The sequence below is a fragment of the Toxorhynchites rutilus genome, chromosome 3 (assembly GCF_029784135.1).
Source record: "Toxorhynchites rutilus septentrionalis strain SRP chromosome 3, ASM2978413v1, whole genome shotgun sequence".
NCBI classification, from domain to species: Eukaryota; Metazoa; Arthropoda; class Insecta; order Diptera; family Culicidae; genus Toxorhynchites; species Toxorhynchites rutilus.
Window position 1 is genome coordinate 323,447,512 of NC_073746.1, and position 22,632 is coordinate 323,470,143.

At 40.8% G+C, this 22,632-nt stretch overlaps 1 pseudogene; it reads right to left on the reverse strand.

Moving 5' to 3' along the window:
- Positions 1-10,550: 10,550 nt before the first annotated feature.
- Positions 10,551-21,435, reverse strand: LOC129775180 (protein roadkill-like; annotated as a pseudogene).
- Between the last annotated feature and the right edge of the window lie 1,197 nt (positions 21,436-22,632).

A 22,632-nucleotide genomic window follows, 5' to 3' on the forward strand; every position in this document is an offset into this window, starting at 1 on the left:
GTTTATTGTTTTGTTATCACTCGATATCCCCATCTTGTTCGGCTAAACCTTCCTGTTTAGCGATTTGTTGCCACTCGCCACAGCTTTCACAGTTGGAAAATTTCTTCCCATCCAGCTTTGTGACATGTTTTACAGTAAATTACATTCAATGCGACGTGCCGAAGCACCACTCATTGTCGCATTGGAGGCGATTTTAACCTGTAATTGAACATTTGCGATGACAGTGGTACAATGTCGACTTTCAATGTGGGGTCATAATTTGGACCCCGAACTCTATGTTTACAAAAATGTCCAACTAAATATGTCGCATTACATGTCCGTCCAATTAGCTAAATGTCGAACTAATTGTAAATTACTGTACTTTCAATCTGGAAACAATTTAAGAATTGGTGAAAATTGAATAATCAGGAAAGTCCCCAGCTATCAATAAGCTCAGAACAACTGCCAAATTCACATACTCATCAGATCCTGGCAAACAAATTATGAAAAAATCAATTTATGTTTTATTATTATTTTGGATATTATTTTAGAAAGCATTGAACTGTATTTCGTAAACTCTTTTTTGAAAGGTTTAATGGCCCTGATAAGCGCCTTGTTTTATGGAATGGTTCCAATTTAGAAAACTTTGTACTCGTGGTTTTGAAAAAAACCTTTTCGAACGCCCTCGATGCCGCCTTGTTCTGGATTTGCCACCAAAGTAAAAAGAATAAACTTTTTTATTCTGCTACCAGCTGCCGTTTTGCGATTGCGTTTGCCACTCGCCACTCACTGCAACTGCCTGTTGTCTTGATGTCCACCGAATGTGTTCTGATCCGAATTCAGTTTTTCTTATTGTCGCGAGCAGCTTTGCCAGCTAACTCGATCACTTCGGCGGCCGAAACTAAACACGGTTCGAGCGGGATTTTGCCTTTCCCTTCACTTTTCCTCCTTTGCCATGTCCAGACATGTCTGCTTGGGTTGGTTTGTTGATGTGTTGAGATGCGAACCGATGTGGTGTACGGTTTGAATGAGAATGATCGTTACGGAAGGAAGGAAGGAAGGTATTGTATTATAGAGACTTTAAACTTTTGCAGTTCATTCGTCTCTAGCCTTGAGAAAGGCCCTTTGAAAACTCTACTCTACTTTACTCCAGCGCTACCACCTCCGCCCTCTTGCCTTGAGAAAGGCACTCGATCCCTCGCCGTCCAGCCGGTCCAGCAACGATGTTGTCCAGTCGGTGTCCACACAAAGAATGATCGTTACGGCAGCGGAGCGGGGATTTTTAAGCTGACTGGCTGGCTCGAGAATTACGCATGTGTGAGACTGCGACCAATGTTTTGTTAATTTTTTTCTTTTTCCTTTCCAATCGTGCTTCATTCTATTTCGCTGCTGCTCTGGTTGCCCGTTTTGGTCGGTACGATTTGAGGAGCACAAAATGGACCAATCAAAAATGAGCACATAGTGCATTTGGACAATGCTTGATATTTCACAATTATTCAATTATTTATCTCAAGAAAAATGAAATGTTATTCGTTATGATAGATGCGTAGATATATTTCCTATCAATTGATGCAAAAACCTTTGCGATCTATTGAGAAACGTTCGAGTTATAAGCGTTCCAAATCTTGCATTTTTTCCTACTTGTTCAGTGCCTAGATTTCCATTTCACCCCCTATATCTTCCGGTTAGACGTAGTCCTACGTCAAAAAATATAAACCATACCAAGCATAATGGGTTGGTTTTCATACGTGAAAATTACAAACAATACAATAAGCACCACTGAGTTTCGACTCATCGCTGGTGGAATGGTGACACTAGTAGCAATTGTGATTCTATACCTGTGCCTTCGCGCGCACACGAAATACGCTAAGGCAACCTCACGCGAAAATATGCGGAGGGAAATACGTTTAAGTAACGTATCCACAGTGTAAAGTGCTGTGAACTCTAATAACACAAAACTTTTCATTACCCCCTTAAGTAAAAGAAAGGAATGGAGTCGTGAACACTATACAAAGTGCGTAATAATGTGTAATGATAATTGTAGACATTACCAGAAAACGATACAAAACCATACGAATGCATTTGGGGTGTGAAATAGTGTGCCATTCGGACTTGGCAAATATTAACGGAACTACCAGTAGAGGACTACATCGCCAGGATGCTGCCGGCGAAGCGAACGGAGAAAGCCAACAACAACCACATCGAGGCAGCAGGACCACTCCAGCATGCAGCAACGACCAGAAGGCAAAATTCACCATATGATCGGCTACTGTGGTAATATGTAAGTTAAGATATATATATATTTTTTTAAATATAAACGGCTACTACGTTTTTTTAAAGAGGGAATGAAATTATAAATACAAAAAAAAAATAATATAGAAAAAATGTGTAGATTTAAAAAAGTAAAATACCATACAATTAATGGACCTAGTAGAAGCAAAACTTGTAACATTGAAAGCTCTACTGTCTAATTTTAAAAAGGCTCCGAACCGAATGTGTCGGACTTTGACGAGGAAATTAACTGAAATAAAACAAATTCGAAATGATATTGGCGATCTTTTAATTATTTTAGAAAATACAATTACCCCAGAGGTGGTGACCCGGTGCTCACGAGATGAAAAATTATTGACAGGGGAACTAATTTTGATAATCAACCAAAAACTATCAAATATAGGGGATAAATCAGACCTAACCCTCAAAACTTTATCAAAGTTAATTATTATCTGCATTAGACTAAACAAATCTGCCAAAATGGCCAATTTAGTCGATATAATTAAAACAGTGTCGGTGCTTGTGCCCACATACGATGGCGCGCCAAACAAACTAAGTAATTTTATCGACGCACTCAACGTCGTCAAACAAATTGTTACAAACGAAGAGCACAAACCAACCATAATAAATATAATATTAACGAAACTAGAAAGTAGGGCTAGATATGCATTCCCCACGACACCAGCATCTATCGATGCTATAATAGCAAAATTAAAGGAGATATCGATCCCCACTCCTCCTGAAGCGATAATCGCAAAATTATCCAACACCAAACAGCGAACCAATATAGCTGGTTACGTTAAAGAAGTAGAAGAGCTGGCTATGCAACTTGAGGCTGCATATATTTCGAAAGAAATACCAGCAAATGTGGCCCAGGCTATGGCCACTAAAGAAGGAATAAGACACATGTCCGCTGGGCTGAGGGATGAAAAAACCTCAATCATTGTAAAAGCGGGACAATTCAAATCAATAACAGAGGCCATAAATAAGGTCTTAGAAGAGACCCCGCAAACAATTAATGAAGCCACCATACAATATACCAGAACTAATTATCGACAGCAACAACCGAGATGGCAGACTCCCAGAAATTACTATAATAACCGATCAAATAACCAACACTACCGAGGAGGTAATAATAATTACAGAGGCGTAAACAGACAATATTACCAAAATAGAGGCAACGATTTTGACCATGAAAATCACGACAATCGAAACAGAAACCTGAACAACGGAAGACGATGGGAAAATAATCAACCTCGTGGCAACAGAGGCCGACCTAGCAACTTAACACAACGGAATGTGTATGTGACGGAAAACGAAGAATTGCCTTTGGAAAATCCCCAATCCGAGGCACAACAACGCAACGGGGAAATGACGTACCCGAATCGGGAATAAATGTTTATACATGCAATTTGACCTATACGAATTTTGTCACACTTAGAATAGATATGTGCGAGAAACCCGTCAACCTTATCATTGATACAGGGGCGGACGTCTCAATAATTAAGGAAAATACCCTGAAAGAATTCCAGGAAATATACACCAATCAGAAATGCTTTATAAACGGAGTGACTGATGGTAAAATAAAAACTATCGGCCGTACCTTTTCCAATATAATAATTAATGACACTCTAATCCCACACAGTTTTCAAGCAGTAACAAAAGGTTTCCCAATCCAAACCGACGGAATACTTGGGAGAGACTTTTTAGCTAAATATGAATGTAACATTTGCCTAAAAACATGGCTACTTTCATTCGAATTTAGAGGTCAACGTTTTGAAAACGAGTCATAAAATATTATTGCTATTCGACACATTTCCTTGTTTATTTTTCTGTCTCTCGCCGCATGTACGCTTTGCGTACAAACAGCGATTCGTCTTCCGCATGGGCTAACACATGGTTACCATAAAGAACCATCTGGTTGTTTTCCAAACACCGATGGTGGCTTGAGTTCGGGTCAACGATAATTTAGGTTATTATATAAGCTAGTTGGTAAGCAAAGAATACACGGCAGTTCAATTTTAACCATCAACCCGGAATGATTATTCAGTTTTCCGAAACATCCCGCTCCGGAGAAGGAGAAGCCACGATTATGGTGAAGAATACGACATGTTTAATTGGTGTAGTGAACATTTCACCATATCAATAAACCGTTTTGAAAGTCAGTTCATCTTAGAGCTAAATATTACTTTGAAACGAAAGAGTTTATTTTGTGTCATTTGCTATGGATTTGATAGTGAAGAATACGACATGTTTGATTGGTGTAGTGAACATTTCACCATATCAATAAATCGTTTCGACAGTTCTTTTTAGAACCAAGTATTACTTTGAAACGAAAGAGTTTATTATGTGCCCTTTGCTATGGATTTGATAGTGAAGAATAAGACATGTTTGATTGGTGTAGTGAATATTTCACAATATCAATGAAGCGCCCAATATTTAATTTAATTAGTTCCGCGTATGGTGAACTTGGCCCACTTTACATTTTTGTTTATTCGTCAAATTTCCGGGGGACAAGTTTAACAACGCGGTGTTTAATTTTGTTCTGTTTGATTCCATAAAGGGGCTCGCGCAAAGTCAGCACCACGGAAACGTGTGTGTACGATTCGAGCGCACCCTAAATTTAAGTTAGTAAATAGAAAGAATACAAAAAATGTAAACATTAACGAATAATAAAAACATTCGAGCCGGTCAGGCTTGGGAGGGTACTGAACAGAAATTCTACCGCGCCGGTCGCGTTAATTTATTTCGTTTCCGCTCCGAAACCCCCCTTGGGCGATAGTGTTAGTCGTTTAAGTTAGTTAAAACCAGTGGCCGAAGGCCGGCAACGCATGTGGTGACAGCGGTGTCCACTGTCCAAGTGGGGACAGTGGCGCCCACCCATTAATTAGTGATAAGTGATAATGATAAAGAACGGCAACGCATCAATAAAACGTTTCGAATGACAGTTCTTTCTAGAATCAATTATTACATTGATACGAAAGAGTTTATTTTATGCCCTTGACTATGGATTTGATAATGGAGAATACGACATGTTTGATACATTTGGACGCAAGTGGGGGTCTTTATGAGTTTATAGAAACTACAGTGGCCGATATCGTTGTTCAGGCTCTGAGCTACCGCGTTCGCAATTTACTGAATCTCTCCACAGGATGGCGACTTGAAATGAGAACAATCAGCAGTTTCAGTAAAACTAGTAAGAAAAAGTATTACAAAAAAACCGTGTGATTTCCGGCTTTAATTAGAAAAATAATTAGTTTCAGACTTCTATACACTCCGTACAACTTCGATAAGACCAGGAGCTGATCTGACTGCTTTCTGTCATTTGTGTTATTGTAAACAAACCGCGCTTCAATTTATATTCTAGTGAATTGGTATTTGTAACTACCATAGGCAGTTGGACAAATTTGCTCCTGATGTCATTGAAGCAACAAGTCCACGACAATTATTAACCCTTCAACATCAAATACAACTTTGCTTACTGGCATGCAACAAACTTTCAAGACAGCCAATGTTTTCCGGGTACCTGATCGATTTTGGTGAAACAGTGCATAGAGTTTGAATTTGTATCACACGGTAACGAATATATTGTACTGCACAGATAAATTACTTTGTGATATGTAGTTATAAATGTACCCAAAACATCACCATAAACCCACAAATTCGTAGTGGACAGCCCCACCGGTTGACATTCGTTGACTCTCCCTTATCGGAAGACGAATTCGTTACAATGTGGAAGACCATTCTCCTCAAACGCGTACAAGATGTGTACGAGTTAGAGAAACACCGTCGAGCTGATAACATACATCCAATAGGATCGTATTTCGACTCACTCGAAGAGATTATCTCACGATTCACCGTTGTAGTGTCCAGGTATATGACAAGATCGAACGACAAGTCACCATCATCGATGTCTGAACCAAAATCTGGAGTTTCCCCTTTTCGTTGACCGTGGAACTCAGGAAACTGTGGGGACTAAGGGAGATCCCAAGAAATGTTCCAGTCGCTCTCTCCGGAGCTGGAATTGTCCTGAAGACGCTTGTGGAAGCGCTTAAGGTGTTGAACATGGAGAAGAAATTGGTCGGCATCCAAAAGTCGGTCATCTTCAGCACCTGCGTGATTGTCTGACAATTCTTCGGCAAGTATTAAACAGCACGAGCTTGCAGATACGTGCATCCCGCAGAGCCTAGTCCCCCTTTGGCATTAAGAAGCCCAGGGGCAGGCGAAAGTCCTGGCTAGGCTCTCTTATATCGGAAGCCGAATTCGTTAGAATGTAGAAGACCATTCTCCTCAACTTTCGTCACTTTCTATATGCTGAGAACAGAGGAACAAACATGGAGTCAGTACACCCGGACCAGTGATATCCGTCTTGAAGAAGTACGAAGCCAATTGAATTAAACATGGCATTAGAACGCCTGTACCCAGGCATCAGTGGGTTTCTAAGCCGAGTCTATATGGCAGGAGTGAAGACTATGGAATAATTCCCAGCAATTATTTCAGTGATGTTACAGACGATATCAAAACACCCTCAAGAAGCAGGATATCAAGTCTGGTATAGGAACAAGTATTGCAGTGCTCTCAATTCTATCGGTGACAACCCTGACTGCTCTGAAACAATCCATGAGCAGCGCATTCTTGTTCCGCCGTCAAATCTTTCCAATCCTTCGTACCATAGCAGAATTGCGCACCAGAATCAGACAAGTGCTAACTCACACATTATAGATGATGGCATGGAATGAAGCTGCATACGTACCGATGATAGACAAATATTTAGTCGGGTTAATGCCAGAATTGTTCACAACCAAGCTCATGTTTGGAGAAGAAATTGTGGTAGCATACAAGATTACATTCATTGAAGGTCTAGGAAATGATCAATGTTATGTGAAATTCTTGCATCCTCAAAAAGATTGTATTGCTATTCATAGAAGTGTTTTAAATAGATATATCATAGCAGCGACTTTGATTGCAAAAAGAGTCGGACTTGGACAGCCCATTCTACAAACGAATAGCACAACTGATTGGCGAATAATTCGAGATGCGAAACTCCATCGACCCAACGAATCTTCCCGAATTCTTTTCCGAATCTTTCATGTGCTAGGATGTGTGAGATGGCGAAGAAGCCTGCCATCCAAAAATTAGAGAGTATAACAATAGACGATAATACATTCGATAAAATTAATACATTAACTCTTACTTATTAGACTCCGAACTGAGATTGTAATATAATGCATATTATATTATTATATTATAATGCATATCATATTATTATTAAAACAATACGACATATCATCATTGAGTTTCCATATGATAACAATTAAATTTTAAAAAAACTTTGCCACTTGCGCGATTGTCCGACAATTCCTTGGTCAGAATTAAAGAGCACGAACATGTAGATACAGAAGAAGATGTGTGATAACTCTACAAAAAAATGGAGACAGCTTCACCAGTTGACGTTCGTTGACATTCCCATATCGGAAGACGAATTCGTTAGAATTCCATTCTCCTCAAACACGTGGAAGACGTGTACGTGTTAGAGAAACACCGTCGGGCCGATCACTTTATCAAATCACAGTCCCGGCCCACTTGCTGACCTCCTATATTCAATAGGATCATATTTCGTCCCACTCGAAGGGATCATCCATCACGTGAATACATTCCAAGAACGGAAAATCGACGAGTTCCGTAGACGTGGAGAAAACTGGTGAAAGGAAGAAAGCGAGGGAGAGGAGAAGTTCGAAGCTACTAGAGCTCGAAAATGGAAACCACCACTTGCAAGACGGTCACAGAAAGCTGAACGAAAGCAGAATAGTGCTTTCGCAGGATTTACCCAACTTCTCAGGGCTACTTACGCCACAATACAGAATAAGGAACAGCGTTTGTCACAGCTGTGTTTATTTCCCATCTACCAGCATGCTATGGTAGAACTGTTGACAGCCACAGTTCTTAGCATGCAGAAAAAAGAACAGCGCCATCCTTACTTGGCGGATAAGCAGGACATTTGTAACTTAGGTTAAAGCCTGACACCAACCGGAGACAAGATCTGATTTAATCTGTCTTCGTTGGCCGGTCCTGAAGCTGGTAGTGGTAGTTTTGGAAAACGACTCCGCGTAAGCATCGACGACGCGAAAGTGAAATGGTACCGTACGAGTTGAGGATCCTCCGGCACCGATTATCTGGAGCACCAGCATCGTCAACCAGAGCCAGGACACAATTAGCAAAAAACCGCATTTATTAACATATTTCTTTAGTGCTCCCACTATTCCAGATAAAATTACTTGCGAGAAGGCAGTTGAACAAATTTGCTCCAGATGTCATTGAAGCAACAAGTCCACGACACTTATTAACCCTTCAACATCAAATACAACTTTGCTTACTGGCATGCAACAAACTTTCAAGACAGCCAATGTTTTCCGGGTACCTGATCGATTTTGGTGAAACAGTGCATAGAGTTTGAATTTGTATCACACGGTAACGAATATATTGTACTGCACAGATATATTACTTTGCTATATGTAGTTATAAATGTACCCAAAACATCACCATAAACCCACAAATTCGTAGTGGACAGCCCCACCGGTTGACATTCGTTGACTCTCCCTTATCGGAAGACGAATTCGTTACAATGTGGAAGACCATTCTCCTCAAACGCGTACAAGATGTGTACGAGTTAGAGAAACACCGTCGAGCTGATAACATACATCCAATAGGATCGTATTTCGACTCACTCGAAGAGATTATCTCACGATTCACCGTTGTAGTGTCCAGGTATATGACAAGATCGAACGACAAGTCACCATCATCGATGTCTGAACCAAAATCTGGAGTTTCCCCTTTTCGTTGACCGTGGAACTCAGGAAACTGTGGGGACTAAGGGAGATCCCAAGAAATGTTCCAGTCGCTCTCTCCGGAGCTGGAATTGTCCTGAAGACGCTTGTGGAAGCGCTTAAGGTGTTGAACATGGAGAAGAAATTGGTCGGCATCCAAAAGTCGGTCATCTTCAGCACCTGCGTGATTGTCTGACAATTCTTCGGCAAGTATTAAACAGCACGAGCTTGCAGATACGTGCATCCCGCAGAGCCTAGTCCCCCTTTGGCATTAAGAAGCCCAGGGGCAGGCGAAAGTCCTGGCTAGGCTCTCTTATATCGGAAGCCGAATTCGTTAGAATGTAGAAGACCATTCTCCTCAACTTTCGTCACTTTCTATATGCTGAGAACAGAGGAACAAACATGGAGTCAGTACACCCGGACCAGTGATATCCGTCTTGAAGAAGTACGAAGCCAATTGAATTAAACATGGCATTAGAACGCCTGTACCCAGGCATCAGTGGGTTTCTAAGCCGAGTCTATATGGCAGGAGTGAAGACTATGGAATAATTCCCAGCAATTATTTCAGTGATGTTACAGACGATATCAAAACACCCTCAAGAAGCAGGATATCAAGTCTGGTATAGGAACAAGTATTGCAGTGCTCTCAATTCTATCGGTGACAACCCTGACTGCTCTGAAACAATCCATGAGCAGCGCATTCTTGTTCCGCCGTCAAATCTTTCCAATCCTTCGTACCATAGCAGGATTGCGCACCAGAATCAGACAAGTGCTAACTCACACAGTATAAATGATGGCATGGAATGAAGCTGCATACGTACCGATGATAGACAAATATTTAGTCGGGTTAATGCCAGAATTGTTCACAACCAAGCTCATGTTTGGAGAAGAAATTGTGGTAGCATACAAGATTACATTCATTGAAGGTCTAGGAAATGATCAATGTTATGTGAAATTCTTGCATCCTCAAAAAGATTGTATTGCTATTCATAGAAGTTGTAGCATACGCATGAATCATCCGACTATCATTTATGACTTTATGACTTTGTTGGACTTTTACACCCATATAATTTTGGAACGAATCTTAAACACTATACAACGAAATCAGTTCATTTCCTAGACATGTGCTTACTAACATTATTCTGTTTCAATCGACTTACTGATTAAGGCGGAACAATGACTGTGAGTCATGTTGATTATTTTTCAATCATCATAGTAAAGCTGACGCATAATTGCAGCGCAGCGCGCAACACATACTTTACGACCATAAGCGAGCGTAATAAACTGACCCACTTTACGACCGTGCGCGTATACTCGATGAAACATAACAAGCGCGCCAAACAAACTTCTATGTTTATGTTTATGTTCATTTTTCTTACTAACTTAGAATAAGGAAACGAAATGTAAGAATTGATAAAACTTGGTGAAGTGAATAAACAGGAGAACAGTCGAGTTCGGAACGTAAAACGGAGCATATTTATATGCCTGATGTTACCGCCGTGATAAAAGGAGTTCAATCACCCCACATGACAGAACCAAAAACATAGGAAAATAACAGCTGTAATATTAAATTAGTATCTGAATGGAATCAAATGTCATTTCTCTCCTTCGCCTTGTTTGTTTAGGCATAGAATGTTATGACCCTGAAGGAAAAGATAAGAAAGGAATCGAAACATAAACATGAGTCACTTGTTTATGTTGTCTCACGCATTAACCGCATAAGCAAGCATTATCAGCAAAGGATAGAAATGTAAGCAAACGGGAAAAATATTCTTTACCCTAGGCCGATAACGATGCAGTTTCGGTTGTTTGAATATGACAGATAGATATTTTCTCCCTTTCTTAGTTTTAACTTAGATTAAGAACCTCTGTATATAAACCTCAAAATTTGTAAAATAAAGTTAGTTCTATTCTACAGTTCAACCGGGACTGTTCTATTAACCTCTATTCGTGAGGTCCGAAATCCTTCTGGTAATCCAGTAGAGAATCTTTTGGTTCCATTTCAAGGTGCATAGTCCTTCAACATAGTGAGGAAACTATCTAGAAAACGAACCAGGCCAAGAGTCTCTATTGGATTCACCAGCGCACTTAGCTCAAGCGAAAACTCTTTTCTCCCTTCCAGTGTCATAGGCCTGCTGAGGAAGCGGGAAAGGCCGAGTAATAGCTTATTCTAAGCGCAAAAATAGTCCGCCAAAGAACAGTTGGTCTGCGTCGGTATTTTTAGTTTCGTCGGTTAAGAAAGTCTCGCTAACTCGAACCTTCGCACGAGGAGACTTTTAGAACGCGCGTAACACTGGCTATGCTGTCTCCTAGGGACTTCGCCTTCCAGTATTTCCATGAGGCAGGATATACAGCTGTCACAAGGGGAGAGGCTGTTCATGTCTCCAAATGTCAGCCTGTTGATGTCATCCCAATAAAAACTAGAGAGGGTGTCTGCTACGATGAATTAGTGGCTTCTCGAGGGCGTATTTGTCCGCCGCCGCCAGCAGATCATCCGCCATTTTGTCCAGGTTGGGTGCCTTGCCGGTGTAGATAAACCGGAGCATTTCCTTTAATACTTCGTGGTCGACGTCGGTGATTGCCACGCGATTCTGCTTACGCTCCTCCATCTCGTGCTCGAACATTGCCGCAAACACCGGACTGCGTGCAGCTAGGATTGCTTTGTGTGCTTGGAATTCCCGACCACCGACCGCTAACGTGACGTCGCTGAATTTCTCATTGTCGAACAGGATCCCCAGATCCTCTGATAGTTTACATTCTGGCACTTTGAATTGTATGATGTTGCTCTGACCGGAGATGTTGACGCTATCCGCGACCACGCTGACCTCGCAGAATATCGTGAGTTTGTCCTCGGGCAGCGGACCGTTCGCTTCGTCCAGCAGAAAGTCCCGCCGGATGAACTTCTTGAAGCCCCAGTCCTTCCCCTGCACGAATCGGTACGCCCGCTGGGATTCACTCGCTTTCGTTTCCTCCCGTTTTGCGTTCAGTATCGAGAATTTGAACTTTGCCCGCACCTCGGATTTATTGCAGGACACTAGTAGCAGGTAGAGCGAGAGGTAGTCTTTACTTTCCTCGTCCCTTTGCCCTTTGGATTGACGCGCAAACACCATTTCAGTTTGTCGTTAGCACCTGCGGAGAATGTGGAGGATTTCAGCACTTCGCCCATTTCTTCCCGACAGTACAAGCTTCGTGCCGCTGCTACTTTTGCTGGGTGATTGTGTTTGTGAGCGAATGCTTTCGTTTTCGCTGTGTTGCCTGCATCGGTGTTGGCAGTTTGCCTTTCTGCTTCGCTCTCTCGCAAGCGTGGTGCGGTTTGTTGCATGGGAGAGCATATGTACTTTTGCGTGTGACATTTGTATCGCATCATATTTGGCTAATGATGCTACAATTTTCACCCCAAGCACCGGCAGTGCGTAGAGTAGAAGAAGCGAATCGGACACCACACCACCACCACTCAACGCGTGGTGTGTTGGTATTGTCGCGGACAGATAGGCTACGAAATAAGTAAGACAAAATATACATTTAAAACAAGACCCCAGCTGAGCGAAGGAAAATATGTAAGAGCAAGACAAACTCAAGTATTTGCTTATCCTAAATCCCAAATGGGAAATAGTCGTTTAGTTAGGACGAAACGCAATATTTAGATAGGACCAATGTAAGGCAATTAACAAATGTAAGAGCTCAAGTGTTTGATCAGGCTAGAAAACGCTTGTAGCTCGAAATTATTGCTGGTCATAAATTCAAAACAGACGAATATTTAGATTGCGTCCGGTAAACAATTTAATGCACGCATCGCTTAGGATGCATTTATTACCCTTTCCATCCCTAGCGGCGCGCTCGGCTAGATACACCAGCAAAGTGTAATAAAATATAAGATGATGTTTATTCAGGTTTATTTTTAGGGCGAAGGATGGAAAGGGCCAACTCGAAAATAAGATAGGCCCACGGTGACGACCACGTGGTCGTCGCGTGGAGATAATGGAACCGATGTGTATCGGTTTCATGAAAGAGAGAGGAGATATTCCTCATCTTTAGGTTAAGAATGTCTGTATATATATTGTACATATTTGAAAAATAAAGTTAGTCTTAAACACGAACTCACGCGAAAAAGCGTAAAATTTCTTTATTTGTCAGAAAGAAATTTTCAGGTATGTTGACATGGAAAAAATGCTTTCCTTTCATGACAATGGGTGCTTCGTCTAAAATATTGGGCAAATAAAATAAACCTCTTTTTCTGTTCTGAACAAAATAAACATCGATTGATATGAGAGTTTTTCACATTTGATATCATTATCTAGTCAATCAATTTATATATTGAATTCATGTAACATTCGCTATTATTAGCTATTTGAACAAGTACTAAAATTGAATTATTCAGCAGTGCCATGTTAGGCGTGACGCTAACCACTCCACCACGGGAGCAACAATTTTGGCTGGATATTTGAATACAAATGGCTAATACTGCTTGTTCGCGACGATCGAGACCCGAGCTATAAAACGAGCGGAGAAGAGGAGAAGAAAGGTTTTAGTTTTTTAGTTTTTTTCCTTCATTCAGTTTGTGATAACATCGAGAAATTAATGGTGTGTTTTAGCTTTAATTTCTCTGCAGGTTCTGCTGTGTGCCGCTGAAGGTTGCATCTAAAACTAATTTTTGGGCATTTATTTTTTTGGTCAGCATTTGTACGACGTCGCCCGCTATGCAGTCGGCTCCCCAGACTTTAATTGCCAACATGCACGCAAAAAAAATAGAAAGCTTCTTTCTTTCAGAGAATGTTTTCTTTGAACGAAACCAAGGATCATTTAATCAGACTTGCAAAATGTGCATGAACGATCTATAAACTTTTACTTAGTCGCGGCAATACATACACACACTTATTACAGATGCACGGGCCGAAGGTTGTGCAGTCCACTGATGATTCAACAAGAGCCATAGGTTGTACCGCTCATGACAACTCTACACGAGCTGATGATTGCGCCGGCTAGTGATCATTCTATCCTGGATTCCTCGAGTCGAAAAAGACGCACCACGCTAGATATGGGGTGCAGACTAGGGGGGCGTTGCTGATTAAAGGTAATATTATATTATCAGGCACGTAGCGTAACCGGCACGGCACGTTTCATGCAAGACAAATATTATTGCGTGTGTTTCAAATGTGTATGCGTATATATAGCGGAACGGCTCCGGACATACACAGCACGTTTCAGACAAATGCATGAAGGAATTCTTGAAAAGAATATTCTGCCGGTGCCGGGCACGAACTACACGGACGAGTAGCACCATACATACAAATCAAACGTCGAAGTTCGTGGTGTGGGTGCGTTCGTCGCTCTTCGGTACGACATCGGTTCAATCACCAGTAGCATTTCTCCGCTCCGTGTGCTCTGCCGGTCCGTACAGAGAAGTTGCTATGCCTGATGATATGAATACATCATGTATTTGTCTGCCGGTGTCGGTACGTGTCGTTTACGCTACGTGCTGGATAATATAAAACGGCCTTAATGGTCAGCTGCATCCCAATAGGAAGTATCCCATGTCGGGCACACGTACAGATCACTGAAGACTGCAACATCCCAATTATGAGAACACTTGTAATACTAACCTCGAGTCAACCGCGAGTAATCGGTTACATATTACTAACATAGTTGTAAGCAAACATTGTCAAAATATTGAACTCCCGGTCCCGTTAGGCTGACGCTATATGAGCCTTAATAAAAATATATATTTTGGTGCATGAACTTAGCCTCTTAGTTCGTGCAATTTTTGAATTGCGAACTAAATTTCAAGTTCGTTTCTGTGAAAAAGTATTCTAAGGAGAAATGTTTTGGGATGAATAATTTCTTTCCGTGTATGAAAAGAAACGAAACGAAAGCAATGAATACTGCGACATCGGGTGATATGTTTGTACATGGTGTTCTTGAATTATAAACATCGTGTTTGTTTTCACATGTTTATGTTTGGGATAGACATTCAACACTAGCGAAAATCATGTTCGAATTCAATGAGTAACGTACTGAGTATAGAGTATAGACCTCGCTATTTTCCAACAATAAGCTGCAAAATCTGCTCACTGGACTTTTCCGTCGTACAATCATATGTACTTCCTTGCTGTAGTTCGTGTCAATCTCTTGTGACACTAAACTTCGAATTGAAATCGTTGGAAAATCAGCAAACGCAATTGGCTGGAATAACTAAACAGAACACAGAAGTAATTCATCGCGCAGCTCAGCAAAACAACATTGATATTTTGCACGAGGGAATAGATCGCGCTGAGGTTCTGCTACTGGAAACTAAAAATGGGCTGAAGGCGAACAGAAGCATCGGTTCTGAAGACAACATTGCTACCATAAAGAACCATATAACATCGCTACTGAATACTGCTATGCTGGCAACGGGCAGCCACAGCTTATCTACATCACTACAACCAACTATATTTGATATGGCCAATGACATGCGTTTGATGAATAGCTCAAAATTGCTACTAGCTGTACGATGACCACATCGGGCCATCGGGTTCGCGCCCAAGTTTGCATACGGAGCTTACCCATCGTATTAATAATAATGATAACAACAACTACAATACCGACCGTAATAATCGCAATTATAGCCGTAATTGATATAATAGCTATCATACTCATGAATACAATAACAAGAATAATTACTACCATCGTAGCGACTCCAGCAGCAACACTAATCGATTCCATAACAACAACTACAACACGAGAAGCAACATCGGGCTTCTACCTCCTGGTAGAGTACTTCTAACAGCAGCAAAACAACAGTTCCCCAGGCCTCCCGAAAGCGGTCCTATAAGGATCAATTTCCAAAGAGGCGAAATCCTGAATCCATATCGAGTAGACCACCAACCTTCGGAAATTTCGCAGATAAACCCATCGCCCCACCAGTGTATATGTCATGCTGCTGTGTGGCCAATAATGGTGGCTCGAGTTATCACCAGCATTGACGCATTCTTCGGATGAAGTTTCGGTTCATAATGATTCGTTTGAGTTATTAATTTATTGTCAAAATTTCGATAGAATGCGTAGAGCTGCGAAAATGAATGAAATATTTAAAAAAGTTCATGGATGCTTGTGTAGCATACGCATTAGTCATCCGACTATCATTAGATTTTATTGGACTTTTAATGCTCATATAATTTCTGTACAAATCCTTAACGCTATACAACGAAATCAGTTCATGTGCTTACTAACATTTTTCTGCTTCAATCGACACACTGATTAAGGCGGAACAATGACTTTGAGTAATTTTGATTATTTTCAAGCATCATTTTAAACCGACGCATAATTGCAGCGCAGCGCGAGTTAACGGACGCATTTACCCGAAGATAGCAACGATGCAATTATGGCACGTAGCAGGCTTCGGATTACATCAACAAGCAGCGAGATCGGCGACCACCGCGAGATCGTAATTAAATATATTGTTTTGGCTAGGGACTGTGCAGAGAAAGGGACTTAGGTTTACCATTTAATATTATTCGAAATAAAGATCAGTCTGAAATTAACGTCCGAACCAAGTGGTTAAATTTTTTAAAAAGATATCACCCGGTAGAATAAGTTAACTCGCGCAGCATAATAAACTGACCCACTTTACGACCGTGTGCGTATACTCGAATAAACACAACAGCGCGCGTCAAACAAACCAAACTTCTACGTTCTATGTTTATGTTTATTTCCTTTACTAACATAGGATAAGCAACTGACAATGTAAACCACGAGAATTGATAAAACTTTGTGATTTTTAATAAACAGACAAAGTTAAGTTCTAACCGGAGACGCGGAGAGTTTCGATTCTCGATGACACATTCCTCGCAGTGGCAACCGATGCCTTTCTGCCACTTGGCGAACGTTGACACTCTGCCTGACGGAACAGGCAGAGCGCGAACCGAAATGTTCTGAAAAATGAAAAGCCAGTTTAAATGCAGTGAATTAACCGCAAGGAATTAAGTGTGACACTGTGTGGAAGTGAAATAAAAACAATAAAATGCTTATAATGTGATAATGGCCACAGAAACTAGTTTGAATGACACAGTGAAAAGTGAAGAGGTTGTGGTGGATACGACCCTTAGCATACCAGCACGAAGCGCGATAAATGAATAACGCGCACGCAGCGCGATAAATAAACATAAAACATCAGATCAGCATAAAAGCGATCGCGCCACCCGGGCGATGAACGCTTGTATGCTGAATAAGCTCAAAGTGCCACGTAGCCCCGCGCGCGCATAGTTGTAATAACTTTGAATAAGATTTAATAAATGAATCGAACTGAAACCATCCAGATGAACGCACGCGTGTCTTTAATAATAACAAAAATATCACGGCCCCCCAAAGATTTTCGTTCGATACACTCTGTTAGAAATAAATCCAGGGCAAGTGTTTCGTCGTCGTCGGTATTGCTGTCCTGCTGTAAGGTAAAGCATTGTGTGCTAATCGGTATACATTTCCCCCGTGGGATACTGCTACAGTTTCCGTGTTTGACCACTGTTAGAAGCGCGGAATTTTGTGCTATATCACGAGTGAGTAGAAGCGGTTTAAGTGCCTAAGACCGCGAGGTTACGCCGCATCTGGTGACAGCTGAAAAAAGTGCTTCTAAGTACAGGCCCATTTTCTGACTGGATAGAGAGAGCAAATTCCGTCATCTGTGGTGAAAAAATACGATAGTAGAAGATCAGCATTCCCCCGTGGGCTACTGCTACAGTTTCCGTGTTTGACCGCTGTTAGAAGCGCGGAAGTTTGTGCTATATCGCGAGTGAGTAGAAGCGGTTTGAGTGCCTAAGACCGCGAGGTTACGCCGCACCTCAAAACAATCCGCCCAACGCCCAACAACTTAGTCTAAACCAGAACGCGCTACGCGTACGTCGATTTACTCGTCCGAAAAACCTAACAGCAGTGAAGCTGTTATATGGCGACCGTGAATCGCGAAAGTAAATCCGCGATAGTGAACCCGCAAATAAGTAAAAATGAATCGCAGAAGTGATGTGCAGTAACCGTGCAAATGAACGAAAGCAAAAGTGAGGCACTGTAAACACGTAAATAAATCGCAGAAGGGAACCGAATAGCCCCAGGATAAGTGTTAGCTACTATAACCAAAGTGCGCCAGAACTTAGCAAAATTTAATATCCGACAAGGGCTGATTTAGCGACGTAACTATAAACAATACTAGTATAGCTACGATTGAAATACGAATAAACGCGTGTGCGCTAGTTTTCGCTGCGATAGTAGGCGTGGCGTGACTGAAGCAGCACATATTCCGACAGCAATAAAATTCCCAAAAACAAGATTAAAATTCCATGTATTATGGAGGCGTAGAACAAGAAATAGAGAGTAGGGAACAGATTGCGAAAAAGATCGTTACTCGCGGCAGGTAGTGAATAAGATTAGATTTCTAGAGAACTGTACATCCTCTGTGAAGGATCAGGAGGAAAGAAAAGAAATAAAGTGAGTCGGAGTTCATACGTTTTGGAAGACGGTCAAGCGCCTCCTAAACTAAAAGTGTTTTTGTTTCTATTAACGAAGAGTAAATAAAATTCCGTAGACCGCTCGGCGGCATTTCACAGATACAATTGCTTATCGACCGGCGCATATGTGAACAGATGGCTGGCAATAAAATGTTCTTGTTTGGGAAACGAAGTTTTCCCACCAAGTGTACGATCGACAATAGAATTTATAATCGAACCAGGTTTTACAGGTTTTCCTTTTCTGGATACCTGAAGATAATTTAAGCCGCGTGTCGTAACACTAGACTTTGGAGACGTGTAGTAACATGTTTAATGAACATTGCATGCAACTATAAGGCACAGATCTCTCCCCTTTGCCAGAACGAACCAAACGAACCAGAGTTGTTTTTTTATAAGACCAATTAAAAAAGCGCTTTTTCTGCGTTTTCAAATTTTAAGCTTTTGCTTTTGTTTCATATAAAATCACTTGACCTAGACGGTGTCAAGTAGATGGTCATTGATCATTGTAAAATTATATCACGAACCTGAAACGTAACTTTATTACGGATTAGTTCAATTACACCCAGGAACGTATTCTAATAGTCGTCGATGTTTCACAAACTTCAATGGATGTTATAAATTAATGGATTCAATAGGAAGCCCAGATGTATCAATTTCGCTGATATAATTGCTACAAGGAAATGTTAAGATGAACAAATTGTAAATTTTGATGTGCAGTAAATGACAATATTCTGATATAACCGAATATCCGGCGGTGTTCAGACCGAACCGAACACTAAATGTGGTTCGTTCCATCAATCGAATACAGTATGAGGCTGAGAAGCAAATCAGACCTAACCTAACTTGTGAATAAAATGATTACAATCTCTGTCTTCTTACTTATAGATTCTAGTAACAATATACTCTAATTATTGAAATGACTGTCCTCAAAATCGAAAGTTATGATAATTCGCGACAAAACCTACTCAAACTGCTATCTAAATTTCCATAATTAAAACTAAATACTTGCACGAAGAACCCGTTCCAGCGTATTCACATTGGAAGTTAGCGTCACTGCAGTCTTCTTCTCGAAAAAAAAACGCTCGTCTGGAAAGAGAATAAATTATATTGAAATATATTTCCATTTCCGAGTACCAGGAGATATGGACCTTACCTTCGCGGTTACGGAGTTCCGGGAAGAAAAAAAATCGTGTTTTCTCCTATGATGTTTTCGAGTGCTATTTTTCCGTCCCGCTGACATCAAACCGTGGATTTTTGTCACGTTATCCTCCGTGGTAGCCGTTTTCGGGGCACCTGGGCGTGGCTTATCAAAAACCGCCGTGCGAACACGTTGAAACTCGTTAAACCAATGTTTGATGGTCGCCATCGAAGGAGAAGAGGCACCGTACACAGCATCCGAACGCTCTTTGATTTCGCTGCGCGATTTCCCTTCCAAAAACAAGAATAGAATCACCGACTGATATTGCTCTTTTCCGTTTTTCTAAAATCCGCGGACACGCCCGCTTCCACACACGGTCAAATCAAAACTAAGAGTCCGATGCGGCTGAAGTTTTGACAGTAGCCGTATACGAGGATGTACTACACGGTAGTAATCTCTTGCGACACTGACACCATCGGACGATAAGGCTAAGTACTTATCGGACAGCCCACGTATATCCAACTTAATACAGGACATAGGCCGTCATAAGCACAAGTCTGTAAGTAAACAAACGAGAAACAAAGTTAGATTAGAAACAAAAGGCTGATTTAGACGATGCCAGTCAGCGCTCTAGTTGAGGTATCCAGTGAACAGAGGACAGACACTCTGTCCAAGTTACTTGTACCAGAATCGAACAAGTAATTGGCCTCTAACTTTAACAGAGTGTCTATTCTCTATTCACTGTATACTTCAACTAGAGCGCTGACTGGCATCGTCTAAATCAGCCTAAAGTCAAATTTCGAACATCACTTTTGTCACTGAGCAATATTGTGACAGGGAGAGTCTTATCCACAGGCTCTGTGGGAGTTTTGCAGTGTATTTTTGGGAATTTTGGGAATTCTGAATTCATTGTACCTCCATTATTTTCAAAACGCCACATAACGAGTGTAGGATCCCAGGCAGCTTTCATTGGTTTGAAAAAAGGAAACGTCTACTGACTGAACGAAATGAATGAGATTTGGAAGCATACAGTCCAAAATAATGTCGCGATCTTTACAGAATTGAATCGTGTCGAAAGCCGCAAGGGAGCGATGCCCATCGACCGTAGGTTCAACATTTTTCTTGACCAACCAGGGACAGAATGCGTTAGTCATATACTCGTCGAATGCTCCAGAGTACATTCAGCCGCCTTTTGGATGCAGGATTTGTCGTTACCTTCGAGATGGTAGGATCCGTTTTCGAGAAACGCAGCAACGAAACTCGTGAAGGTATTCCGGACTGAAATACTTCTGCTTTACTCAGATTTCACAGCACAACACAAGCATAGGTTAGGTTATGATATTATATAAGATCACAAGGAAATTCTGGAAACAGGATGTACAAACACTATTTGTTGAATATTGTAACTCACCGACTACTTATATATTCCCAATAAAAACAAACCTCAAGCGGAGGCCATTTTTCTCATTCGAATTTATCATCCACTCAGTTTCAAGACCAATAAGTCCAAAATGAAACATCTATAACAGAAACGAATAACTTCAATTGAGGAAAACACACGAAACGTCTCTTCACTAGAAAATAATATTAGATTGAATATTACCTCACGCACTGCACCTCACTAGTGTCCAATGGAAATGAATGATAATTCTTTCTTTATTTCTTTGCTTTTAAGAGGCTTTAAACTTTGCAGTTCATTCGCCTCTAATTGATAATTTGTTGTTCTCGAGTTTATATGCGGCTGGTATATACAGTAATCAAGCCCCGGGCAAGGGGATATGATCCGCGAGTCAAGATGTGCCACAAATTTAGCTGTCACTGCCAAACCTATCAAATTACTCGGCGAACTCAAGGCAAATCTATGGAACAAGGTGCGCCCATTCGCTAACTAAAAAAAGAATTGTTTTTTGAAAAAAAAATTTATGTGAAATGTAATGATCATTTGGTTGTATATTTCCAAATATTTTACAACACAATAATCACAAAAACTCACCATTATAATATAAAATCAGCATCAAACACAATTTCAGTTTCATATTATTTCACAATTTTCGAGGAAACGTATTACTCTATTACATAGAATACATATTGAATACAGAAAAGTAAATTTTCATTCATAATTTTTTGTTCTAGAAGTGTGTTAATTTCGTCCTTAATTTCGTTTTCCAAATGGCGCAAATCATTATGGTGCCTTCAACGCAAAGACAATAAATGAACCGCTTGCAGCGTAAAACGTAATGAATATAATGAATATAGCAATGAGTATTTCATAAAGTATCAGTATATTCCACAAATTGTGCTCAATCGTCTTAATTTACTTTTGTGTATTTTTTAAATGGCTGCAGAAAACCACTTCACGTTTTGACCCACCTGGTAGTATGTTAAGTGCCTTGTTTTACACCAGCTTGAGAGTTTGGCAGTTCTCGCGAGTGACAGTGGTCGCAAATTGCATTTGCGACCCGGACATGTTTGACGCTGTCAAATCCTATGTGCTAGTATACGGATGCCCTCAGGCTGACAGTAATCGTTCGCTAACTGGTCCTGGTTTAACTGGTCTGCTATTTAACTGGGCGAACGTTAACTGGTCCTTGGACCAGTTAAAAAGCACAATTTCGTAAACAATCGACGCCATATTCAAATGGAAGATTTGCTGTGAGGGGCATTCGAATGTAATTTTAAATGTTATGAAAGTTGACATTATTTTCGCACGACAAAAACATTGATTAAACTACAGAAAAACAATTTTCTCAAATCATATGTCATACCTGTTGTCGCACTCAATGCGAAACTTCCATTGGAATCCTTTTATTTATCCAATTACAGGAACTAAGCGAATCAAACAATTCATTGAAGTTTCCCTCGATTTTATTTGACGTTTAACATGCCGGACCAGTTAAAATGCGAATGTCGATAAGTGGTCTTCTCTTTTCGCCCAGTAAGTGAATGT